Genomic DNA, 12,670 nt, shown 5'->3' on the forward strand with positions numbered 1-12,670 from the left:
TGAACTTTTTTAAAATTTAAATTTATTTAAATTTACGTAATACGGAATGAAGTTTTAAAAAATTGACAGCAATTTAAATTTTCGATTCATTTAGATGCAGTTTACATATCGAAATATATATATTTATGTTTGAACATTTGTGGTAAGCTGGTTAGAGCGTCAGGCTAATAACGCGTATGGCATGGGTTCGATCCCATACTGCCCAACATTACTCTTTCTTTTTTCAAAGACAAAATACATTATAAATGTATTCTATAGTATTTGAGCATAGAGTGATTAATTTTGATAAGTTTGAAACATTTTTATAAATAGTTACAAAGCTTATATCAATTCCCTTTGTCTGTCTGGTAAAAATTTTGAACACACTTTTTCTCTCACACCCATTCTGGGATCAAGTTAAAACTTTGCAGATTTATTCATTTGCGAAGACAATACATAAATCATTAAAAAAAAAAAAAAAAAAAAAAAACTAGTCAATTAACTACTGGTAATTAAATACTTTGTTTCATACCAACAAGGGAAATTAATCCTTCAGTATTCACAGGTTTTGTCCCCTTCGATAACTATACAAGTTATTTCTCCTACACATTCTTGGATCAAGTTGAAACTTTACAACAATTATTTATTGCATCTAACAAAACATGAATCAATGTTTAAAAATTAAACAATTAGGCAATTAATTATTGGTAATTAATTATCTCGTCTGATATCGGAAAGGGAAACAAAAAGTGTTAAAATTGTTTTTATCTTTTCTTTGTTTTGTCTTTTTGTTTGCTACTATTGATTTCCAAGTGGGTTGCAAATAAATATTTTGTTTCGTGTGTGCGTGTGTGTTAGTCATACAACAACTCTGTGAGTGTGTAGATGTCGCAACTTCACAGTAAGACGCCATACTGCTCAAGTCTTCCAATCTACTGGCGTACATTTATTCAAGCTAAGAGGTTTCACACCAGTAGCCAACTATGGCAATAGATAGATCCCCGCGTAGTCAAGTGCTCCAGTGTCGTTTAGTGTTTAAAAATTCACACAAAAACATTTACATGTCGTGTTGACATTAACGAAATGTGGCCATTTGATTGATAGTTTATCGAATACTACAGAAAAATAAATAGCCAACATTGAGAAAATATCGTTCCAGGTGAACCCAGTAGAAAGGAAAAAAAAACAAAAGCTAAAATAATAATTTATAAAGAAAAACCATAAGAACTAATTTCATACACAAACAGAAAATCCTTGATAGTCACGTAAGTACTGTATACAAACTAGGAATCAGAACGCGGAATTACAAGATCATACGTAACAAAGATTTTGAAATGATTTTTCCGTTTAAATTTGATTAGTCCATTTGTCTGTGATTGTATTTATTTAAACATATTGTATGGTGTTGTTATTACAGAACTATCTCATCAATGTATTTACATTTACAGTTGTTGCTTTTTTTTTTTGGTGAATGTACCTGTTTGTATGTAATCTATCTGTATACTCTCCCCCTCCATCCCTGTCAATAACGGGCATTCTTAACATCTTTTAAAAGAGAAAACTGAGTTGTTTTCTCTTACTGAAGTTCAGTGGTGCAGAAACTACGGCCCGCGGGCTTCATCTGGCAATTGACACGGTGTTATCTGGCCCTTCGACATCCCTTCCCAAAGTGACGCATCATGCCGCTCAGTTTCATATGACACAACGATTATTGGTTGTTTGTTGCTGCCCATGACATAGGTGTCGGAAACTTATATGACCCTCAAGTCAAAAAAGGTTGGACACCTTTTCTGTAATCCAACCAACCGCTTGTCTTTTTTTTTTTTTTCAAACCAAGCCTCCTTAACATGCTAAGTACGAGTGCCCAGGCTCCGCCAATTTTTTTACCCCTCAAACAAACGCACACAAACTGCTTTCCCAATACATGTAAATGTAATAGCACATTAATATGATAGTATTTCATAACAGGTTTTGAAAAAAATACGCAAACTATAAACTAGATATATCAACGTAATAAAAACATAATAACATATGTCTGTTTAGAAATAGCGACTGTAAAACTAACAACGTTCCAGTGTGCAGCAGATGTGAAAATTGACCTATTTAAAATTTCTTTTAACTTGACCCAATTTCCTTCTCAAGGCCGTTCACGGTTTCGACCAAACGATTGGAATAATATATCGGGACCAACTCACCTCCATAATCTATAAATAAACATATTAAAGCCTGGCTCTAACAAAAAAAGGGATGACGTCAATACCTCGGTCGTCTGCTTTTCACGTGGTGTTTAAAGGAAATCTCAAGAAGGAGCGTTTGTGTATATGGGAGAGAGAGAGAGAGTGTGTGTGTGTGTATACGTGACAGAGACAGAAACAAAAAAATTTTTGTAAAAAGAAAAGGGGGGCTGGGTGGGGGAGGGTGGGAGACAGAGTGAGAGAGACGCAAGTAAAGGAATACATCAGAGCAACAAAAAAAAAAAGAGAATAAAAGTGTGTATGTTGTACTTTTGGTGTATTATATCAGTGTTTTACTCACACATTACGTTGTACTTTTTTGTACATATCTATGTGCATACAGAGTGCATTCTTTTTTTTTAAATAACAAAACCGCACACTTTTGAACTTTTGACACATATAAATAGCTGAATATATTTGGGGGGGGGGGTATACTTTTATATATTTTAATTTTATAAACAAAATAGTTTGAAGATATCTTCTTCATTACATTCATTTGATCATTATAAAGAATATAAATAAGATGTTTATTTTTTTTTATTTAAAAAAAGTACATTTCATTTGTTTCAAAACAAACTTTCGCTATCAAAAGGAGCAAAGAGAATGCGTGTGTGGGCTTGATCGATCTATAGACACGAGAAGAGGAACGCCATCAAACGTCTTGTTGATCATGTAAAATAATGTTACGAAGATCATGTTCATTATAGACATGCTTGCGCTATAAATATTTCAAATGTCGCTCACATTGCAGTATCGGCCGCTTCCTTATGGGATCTAATTTGACGTTATTTTTTTTTTTGTTTACAAAAAATAAATTATACGATGTAGTTGCTAGGACAATGCATTTCTGCTGCTCATGATCTAGTTGGCAACATTGGCGTCGCTGTTCTGCCATGGGTCCAGTTAGGGGTATAACAACGCTCTCACCACCCCCTCCCGTTTTTTTTTCCAGAGCGCCCTAATAGACTAAGTGTTAAGAACATACACTTTTTTTGTGTGTCTGGGCCGGAAAGGGGGGCGGGATAGGAAAAATTTTGCGACGCGCGGAGAGGCTTGTTTTGCCCATGGCGTCAGTAAACTACGAACTGATATATTACCGTCTCGCAGAAAGTAAAGACTAGTACCAGTGAGCAGATCAAAGAAATCTTTCAAAGTAAAAAAGACCTTAAGAGTGTTCCCCTAGTCTACACTTAACCAAACAATCAGGCGTAAACATGCATGAACCTTTGACCCAGTTTCCTTTAACCCTTTCTGACCAAAAAGCAAACAAAACAATAAAATTGTCTCCACAAACACGTGGACACATGTGGACTTACTTAAGAACGGAGGCAAGTTAAATATGACGTGGAAATCAACTCTGGGACAAAAACTGGGAGATGGTTAAAAGAAGAAAAAAAAAAGCACGCTCGCAGATTACAACTGTGTAGCTGCTGTCCTTTTTTTTTTCCCCAATCACTCAGATATCCTATTTTCACACTATATCCAAACCAAGAAGAACAGTCTTGTTACCGTCTACGCCAAACATTTAATAAGAAGGTTCAATTGAGAAAATATTATTTTAAAAATGCTCTTTTTGAATAAGCAAAACTAGCCCGTACTAAGTCCATTTCGTCTAAGAATAAACGAGGATGTATAATATATGAGGGTCCGGGGAATCAGGATCGCTCTTTCCCAGCAAGATACACATCTGTTTACACACACACATTTACACACATACTAGTTAACGAGGTGTCAGTAAATGCATTAGCATTACAATGTATGCAATACAATCGTATATAATTCATTTTTTATTTAGCGCATATTTCATGCTAACAGCAAGTTATGTGCCTGTGGTCCCATCTCTTTTGTGGACCTAGTTTGGTTGGGGGGGGGGGCATCTGGGAGGTTTCCGTGCTGCCTTTAAGCACTCAGCAAATACAACTCTGTTCAAGCTTGAGCCCCCCTCCCCTTGATAGGTAGCCAAGCGTTTTGTTTTTTAAATCTCAGACAAGGAAAACAAATTACAAGGTAAGTAACCCCCTTCGTTTTGTGGCACAACAAATAAAATTGTTGAATTTCTAAAATTGTTAAATTGTTTAACAGTGTCTACTGAGGAGTTGCTTGTTTATGATGTTGCTGGTTGTTACGACTTGTTACGTCATGAGACTCTTTTAGCAACACACCAACTCAAAACGACAAAATCATAATTTATACATAATTTAATCTTAATTAACACTGTAAACACTATTTCGTTTATATTCTTTCATTTTGGTTCTCCTCTCCTTTCAACACGAATTAGCACCATTTCACATTTACACCACGATGCGCACGTAACACCGGTAAAGACTGGAATTTAGAACTTCTGGATTTTTTAGGGCACCCCCGAGTCCACCCAACTCAATTGGGTACCGGGTACCTGACTTAAGTCGGGGAAAGTAAGGGGGATGGTCGTTGTGCTGGTTTACAAGACGCCCTGCTCGTTAACCGTTGACCAAAGAAACAGATGAACTTAACATCATTTGCCCTACAGACTGCAAGGGAACTTTACTTTTACTTTTTAGTATTATTATTATGGAAATGAAAAAGTTGTCACTCTCTAGCTAGCTCATTGTTGTCTATTAACAGTGTCCACTGAGGGATTTTCTGATTGTCTGGCAGGACTGCTGTCAGGTAACGAGAATCTTCTTAAGGATGTTTAGGGCATCAAAGATGTTCTGTAGCTCGTTATTCTGATTGTATCTTGTTTAATTTGGGAGGGTCCCTGTAATGAGAGCGAAAAAAAAGAGAAAGAAGAAGGCATTGTTATTATTAAGCTCCCTTGGGGTGGAGTAAGATTCTGCTGCAGGACAGCAGCAGGAGTGCTCAGCCTAGAGAAGAAGGGGCTGGTTACTATGATATTCGCGGGTTTGAGTCCTGATGATGGCACTTTTTTTTTTTTCGGTATCACATAAATGTAGGCCTATATATGTGATTATTACTGTAGTTTGCTGAAACTTAACCTATAAGAGGGGGTACTTCACAAAGTCATCACATCTAACTGGAAACTGTGTACGTTAAGACAGTCCGGGGATGCCACTACACGGCAGGTTTTATTCTAAGAAGACGACTTTATGATAGAATCAGAATCAGGGAATCAAAATAAACCCAGACTTAAACGAGGTAAATCCCCAACGTTGTACATTCTTCTTTTAAAATGCATGAAACAGACTGTTTTTTGAGGGTAGTAGGCCTACATGCTCCACTTTTTTTTTCGTGTGACAATCTATGGCAGACATAACAAATTGAAGGCTAGCTGAGGCCTGGGGGCTACAAGGGTTTCAAATAGAGGTATGGGCCGCGTTGATGAATATAATTGGACGCCAACGGCTCGCAGGCTGCTTAATTGACATAGCATGAAGTAGTTTTTTTGTTGTTTTTTTTTTATCTTCTAAGACTACAATGCACATGGTGGCAATATGGTTGCAATATGAAGCTGGAAATTATAACCTGCAACATGGTGAGAAACATCGTGAAAATCGAAGCTCGTACGTCATGTTGGTATTACGAAACGCAATTCTCAACAGAGAACGGCCAAACAACATATCACAATACAGCCCTTTATGTTCAAATATCAACAAGCATTAATCGCGCCAAAACAAAATTCTAATTTTTTAAACTTGTAATCTGAAAGGCAATCAACTGTTTGGTCGAAGGCTCAAAAAAAAAAGTGAGCGTTCTTGTTTCGATTTCCCTTCTACCGGAAATCCGACTTTGTAACCAATGTCAACAAAGCACCACTGTAGTCTGCTGTTCTAAAGTCTGCTTCTCACTTGTTTAGCCTAAAAATGGCTTTGTGATAGCTTATTTCCCACTAACGGGATGCCACGGTTAGCAAGAAGTCTGTTACTAATATATATATATATTTAGCTGGTCATTTTGCGATCAGGTGTGTGTGTGGGTTCAATCCACGTAGATAAACCATTCATGTCACCCTGCCAGCGTTTTCCACACACATTGTAACCTGTTTACAATAAATTTAGTGTGCTTGAGTGATTAGACACACCTGTGAGTGAACAACACTGTGAAGAATGAACAAAATAAGAACTAACGTATTCCTCAATGTGTTTCTAATGTAAAAAAAAAAAAACATTATGCTGATCTAATTTTAAGGTAATTCTGCAGGAGTTCAAGGGGCAGCCATCTTTCTTATTGTTTAGACTGTAATCTTGTATCTTGGGTTTTCTCTCCGATTTGGGTTTTTGTTTGTTTTTATTTTTGAAGCTAAATAATATGCTAGTTCTAGCTATACCGGTATCATCTAGTCCTAACAAGTCTATTAATTAGACCCATAATCTAATTTCTAGAACTAGACTAATTATTATATTAATATGACAAGCTTCTTAAAGGCAATAAAGGTCAATTAATTTTTGGTAATAAACTGTGCTGATATATATTGTAGGCCTAGTTAAATTTAGATTCTCTATATCAGAATAATTCAGAATAGATATAGACAATATTTAACAATTAAAAAGAAGACAGAACAATAAGAAACGTATTGTATTGACACCAAGTCAAAATTAAAAGAAAAAAATAGCATTACTTTGAAAACACAGAGAAGTAATGTTAATTCTTGGTATTTTTTAAGACACTATCTTGGAATTTCTTTGGAACATAAACAATAACAAAATAGTAACAAAGATGGCTGCCCCTTGAACTCCTGCAGAATTAAAAATTTTAAATTTAAAAAAAAAAAAAAAAAAAAAAACTAAAACCATTAGAGGCTTTTGAAGTAGTCTGCGTAGCTGCATTCATAATTAAGCAGACCAGAGGTTCCTAAACTGTGTCCAGTGGCATCCTCACATCAAAGAGTGAAATGGATAAGATGTTTAAAGAAATAATTTTTTTTTAAAATGTGATGATCACTAGCACTAAGCAGAGGCGTAGATAGGGTGTGGAGAGGGAGAGTAGAATTTAAAAATCCCCCCTTCCCGGCTCCCACTTGAGGGGAGATCCCAAATGAGTGTTTACATTAAATATTAAATACTACGCAAAATGCAGATGCCCCCAAAGAGGTCAAGCCCCCCTCCCCGAGCCCCCAAATGATGGCAAATTCCTAGCTACGCCACTGGCACTAAATTTCATAAATATACAGTTGGCCCGTGAAAGTCCGACGGTTACGTGACCAGGGTGGTGTCGGATTGTCGGAAACATCGGATAACCAAAGGTTAGCTGTACTTCAAAGAATGGGTCAAGAAAATTGTATTTATGATGTATAAAAAAAATAAGTCACTCTCTTAGACTTTCAACGATATAAAATAAACAAGATGCTGCTGCTGCTAGGCCAGATAACAATACTGACTTCAAAACTCTTATATTGGAGAGCTGGAGGGTCAAACTGGATAATTATTGATCGTCGTCTCTAGTTTCACTTGCTGTCTATGTTACTTTATAAATATGTCTGTGTTTTCCTTGCTGTGTGTGTTGTTGTTTTTATGTCTATGTTATTTTGCTGTTTAGTTAGCAAAGAAAAGTAGACCTGCATCAACACATCGGTCTCGAGTTGTAAGTAGAATTCAATGCATCCTATTTGATGCCCTCAGCATAGATCAAGCGTGACGAAAGCCGCTAAAAACGTGAATTATAGTGGAAGATGGCCTGTTGGGACAAACAGTAGGGGAGGGGGAGGGACAGTGACCTCCGTGACCCCTATTTCTAAGGTTCCGGAGGGACTCCCAGTGATCGCGGCGTTGCGAAAGTGAAAATTCAATCGATAGTAACCAAACCAATATTTTTTATATATTCGAAATAAAATTTAAAAAAAAAGACTCCAAAATGACAGGAAAAAAATGTGCAGGCCCAAAGAGAAAGAGCGCAGACTCTAGTCTAGAAGGTGGTAGGGAGATAGGGTGTAGGCTGTTGAATGAGATGGGTTTGCGTTTGAGTTTTGACACATCGGCACACTTTAGGCCATGTCGTGCCCATAATCCCTAAAGGGTTACTATTCCTTCATACCACAAGAGCTAAATTTTATTTAGTTAAGTCATTAAAAACAAGGTCTATTCACAGTTAAAATAGTGGAGGTAATAAAAATTTAATAATTTAATAAAAATATTTTGTAAATATTACATGTTCACAATTTCACACATCAAATCTTCGCAGACAACCCCACCTCCCGGACAAAGCCAATCACCTTCCCGGGGTCGACATTATCGAATAGTGTTTTCAAGTTGTGCGCTCGGCGTAAACTCGGGGTGGTAGAGGAAGGTAACAATATAGACTTACGGCGGTGGAGACTGAGACATCATCTTTTGGACGGTGAAACCTTTTGATTGTGTTACTGATAATTCTTAGAAGCGAGTAGAGCTTCTAAGTCAGCTGTAGAAAAAGAGAGAGGCGTTTACTAGAAGCGTGAGAATGATTTTACAATTATTTCATGTGAAAGTCACAATGTGTTAATTCATGCTGCTCTGAATTTGAGGATTCTTTTAAGAAACATCTCACCTGTCTCTATCGTCGTAGGGTGACTGTGTAACTGTTTGCCTAACAAAATACCTCAACTTTTCCCGGTCAGTACCTGTTCTTAGCAGGATATCAAGAGCGAGGCCCGGTCAATTCTTTTACGCTGCCCAGCCAGTTTTTCTTTGGAGGACCCTTTCTTCGTGCTCCATCCACAATACGCGAAGGATACATTTTCAGAGTGAGTCATATCTTACAATATAACCGAACACGCTCAGCTTTCGTCTCTTCACGGTATTGAGGAGTTTCTCCTTTTTCGCCAGGCAGATTCTAGACTGGTAAAAGTACAAACTCATTTGCCTTCTTATCCAGGCATCTGATACCCAGCATTTTTTTGTTAACTCTCAAAAGCTTAAGTTCTTCTTTCAGCCTCAGCGTTTAGTGTCCAACTTTCACAACCAAACAGGAGTTCAGAAACCACTAGCAAAGAATACAGATTTAATTTGAAAGCAGATTCTTTCAGGATTTCTAGAGTTTTCTCAAGGCAGCATAACATACCACGCTTAAAAGGCCTTTGATGATCCTTCATATTTTGTTATGCTTGGCCCTAGGTAGTCTATTTAAATGAATCAACTTCTTCTAATGTTTAATCATTCGACTGTTTGCTACATGTCATTGTTCGCCACAAACTAGTAATTTGATTATTTTTTCTGCACTGATTCCCATGCCAACTGCCCTAGTGCAGCATCCAAATTTGATTAGAACTTCTGGATTTTTTTTAGATCTTTTAGTTTGTCTGCATTTTCTCAAATGAGGTCATATTATCACCAAAATTGAGATTGGAAATAGGCCGCCTGTTTATGGTCAAGCTAGCAGTAAATCCTTCTACAGTTTCCATCACAATATGCTCCAGAAATGTTAAAAGGAGCTGGAGAGGGAATGCCTCCTTGTCACACTTCTATGGATGTCCTAAAAGTTTCGCGCCAAGGAGAAATGTAGGCTCATTTTTTTTTAAGTTTAAATAGTGCCTAAAAACTGAAGAAAGTTTAATCGTGTACTTCTTGATATGCCAGCTTGAAAACAAAACCACAATGAGTCTAAATCGCTTTGGGTAATATTTAAGGCTGTGGTTTCGATCGTGAAATGTTGTTCTAGGCACACGGAAAGTTATAACTGGTTAAATTTTTGTATTTTTTCGTCCATGGCATGTGGGAGAATTAGAGATATGTCAACCAATCAGGGACCGTTGCGCTAATAATATAGACTTTTTTTAATCAATTATATCCAATTGTGATCACACCAAAAAAAAATAATAATTTCTCCCTGCTTCAAATCCTATGACATTCGAAACACCCTTTTTTCTACATCGCACCCCCGAAATTAGCTGTTCCTACCATGTGTTCTATAATTTAAATATGCAGCCATGTATCACGATAAGACGGGAGAGAGTCAGAAATTGCACACGTGGTCTTAATTAACGTGAGTGTGGACTATAATTATAAGGCTCCTGTTCTGATTATATGTCTGTGTGTATTGAAACTTTTCTTAAAAGTAGTACTATTATAATGCAAGACTCCTGCTCACGTTGCCCAGGGCTTCTCAACACGTGTAAGCTGCAACAGCACCAGCGGCAGTAACCCGCCTCCCTGTCAGAATAGACACCCTTCAAACCTACAAATATTCTTTAAATCAATGGCGCCAAAACTCTTCAATGGCAAAAAGAAAAAAAAAAAACACCAGCAACAAAAGTAACGTCTGTGAATAATAACCTTGCGGTCCATGGTGCATCAGTTTCTATGGACGGCGGCTAACGAGGAGAGTCACGTGACCAGCACAACTACCAACCGCCTTGACTTTTTCCCATTGACCTCATTTTTCCCATTTTAGTTGGGTGGACTTGGGCAGTGATAGAAGTCCTTTTTAAAAAAACAAATCTTTACCGGGCTTTGAATTATTGACGCCTTGATTCAGAAACCTTTTTTTTTCAGCATCCAACTAACAGGCCCCCATAACGGCAGATCCGTGAATTAAAACTTTTCTGTCGCAATGAAACTACTGGCGACTAGTGTCTACAATGTATTAGAACTTAGAATAAAGAGACAGATTTAGACTACATCTAGAGTAAAAGAAAAATAGGAGTATATATACAGCGGCGTAGTGAGCGAAATGTGCGCCTGGGGCAAGAAACTTTATTGGTGCCTTTTTTGGCCTCCATATTCCATGAACATCGCTTAGAAAAATAGGCCTATAAATAAACAGAATTTAATAATAATATAATACAAATGTATTACCTAACTAAAATATCTACAATAATTTTTTAAAAATATTTGGGCGCCTCTGCGTGTGACGCCCCCTGAAAGTGGCGCCGGGGGCATCGTGCCCCTCTTGCCCCCTTATCGCTACGCCTCTGTATATATATTTGGAGAAGCAAATATTTCTGTCACCTAAACATTAACTTGCAGGTCCACAATTAGGCTACTTTAAAAGAACGCACTAAAATAAGAGCATCTCCGATAAAGCCTTTTCTAGAGACTAGAGCATTATAAAGATGTAGGCCCTAGATCTAGATTCCAAATGCTAACTTAAAGTGGTCTAGTGCTATAGATGTCGTAATTCTTAATACACCAGAACTAGACACATCGAAACAAACACACATACCAAATAATGTAGGCCAAGATCGTTTTTAAATCAAAACTAGGCTGTTACAGATGTAAGGTCATAGATCAGCTTGATTGGTGCAGTCGCCCCAAGCGAGTGAAATTTGCATCGGGCGAGTGAAACTAAAGCGCTACCACCAGCTTAACTGACGACTATTTTCTGTCCACTTTAGGTCAAGTCTGCGCTCTGAAACCTAGACTAGATCGAGAGGTTAGATCTAGATCTAGACTCTATGATTACAATTTATATTAGATCTAGATCTAGATCTACTATAAAGTTCTAGATGTAGATCTAGAATGTCTAGATCAGTAGATGATTGTAGATCTATTTGGATCTAGATCTAGATATGCAGCCGTGTAATTAACTTTATAATGGATCAGTGATTTTAGATCTAGACTTACTTACCTCATTAAATAATCAGATGGTAAATTAGCATAAAGCACATAGAAATAATGGTCTATTTATATCCACACATATGTATCCGATTGGACGCGACACTAGAAATCCTTTATGAAATCCTTTATGAAAAGTTGGGAATCAAAACACGAGGTTAGGGAGCGAGAGATAAAACAAACACACACACGAGAGAGATCCGCTAAAACTTCCAGGTCGCGGTGCGTTAAAACATCGCGTACTTCCTTCCAGAACCACACGAGCAGGCGATCACTTCCACTTTGTGTCGCCTGTCAACTTCCACCCCGTCTGGTTGGACCAGGTACTTGGATCTACATACGTAGCGAGACGAGAGAGAGAGAGAGGGAGAAGAAAAAAAACTATATCAAAGTTGTAAACATCTTGGTTTGATTTTTGTCTTCTTCAATCCAAAACGCGGTATCGATACTGTGCTTAGCAGACGATCAATATGGCTGATGTCATGCATAAGTAATTAAATCGGTTGGATTTATTGATCGAGGTATATTTTTAAGTGGGTTAAGAAAAGTGATGCTTACCTTTCGTGAAAAAATGTAAATATCTGTGTGTTTATTTTTTGTTTAATCTTGTTTCAATGACACCGAGGGGCCATTGCTAGATCTAACTTGACAATACGGCCTTAAACTCACCATAAACAATTACAATAAATGGGAAGAATAGGTTAAGAGTAAATACTTACTGCGCTAAAGTAGCGTTTACCAAATTGTGTTCCGCTGAACCCTAATGTTCAGCATGGCCTTTATAGGTGTTCCACGAGCTACTGGAAATAATGAGCTAGTAGGCCATCAAGTGAATTAACCTCTCTAAAAAAAAAATAAGCAAAGTGTCCCTCTAAATACTCAGAATGTACAAAGTGTCCCGCTAAATACTCAGAATGTGCGGAGTGTTCCGTTAAAGAAAAAGTTTGGGGAAAGACTGCGCTAAAGAAAAAGAAAAGTGTGATCCTTTCAGAC

At 37.3% G+C, this 12,670-nt stretch overlaps 1 protein-coding gene across 2 annotated transcripts in view; it reads right to left on the reverse strand.

The window, feature by feature from the left end:
- Positions 1-12,045, reverse strand: part of LOC106052448 (uncharacterized) — a 122,632-nt gene extending 110,587 nt beyond the window's left edge. For both annotated transcript variants that reach the window (XM_056027285.1, XM_056027284.1), the window contains exon 1: positions 11,691-12,045. The gene's annotated coding sequence lies outside the window, so the exon portion shown is untranslated. The remainder of the gene's footprint in view (positions 1-11,690) is intronic.
- Between the last annotated feature and the right edge of the window lie 625 nt (positions 12,046-12,670).

This window comes from Biomphalaria glabrata, chromosome 4 (assembly GCF_947242115.1).
Source record: "Biomphalaria glabrata chromosome 4, xgBioGlab47.1, whole genome shotgun sequence".
Classification (NCBI taxonomy): Eukaryota; Metazoa; Mollusca; class Gastropoda; family Planorbidae; genus Biomphalaria; species Biomphalaria glabrata.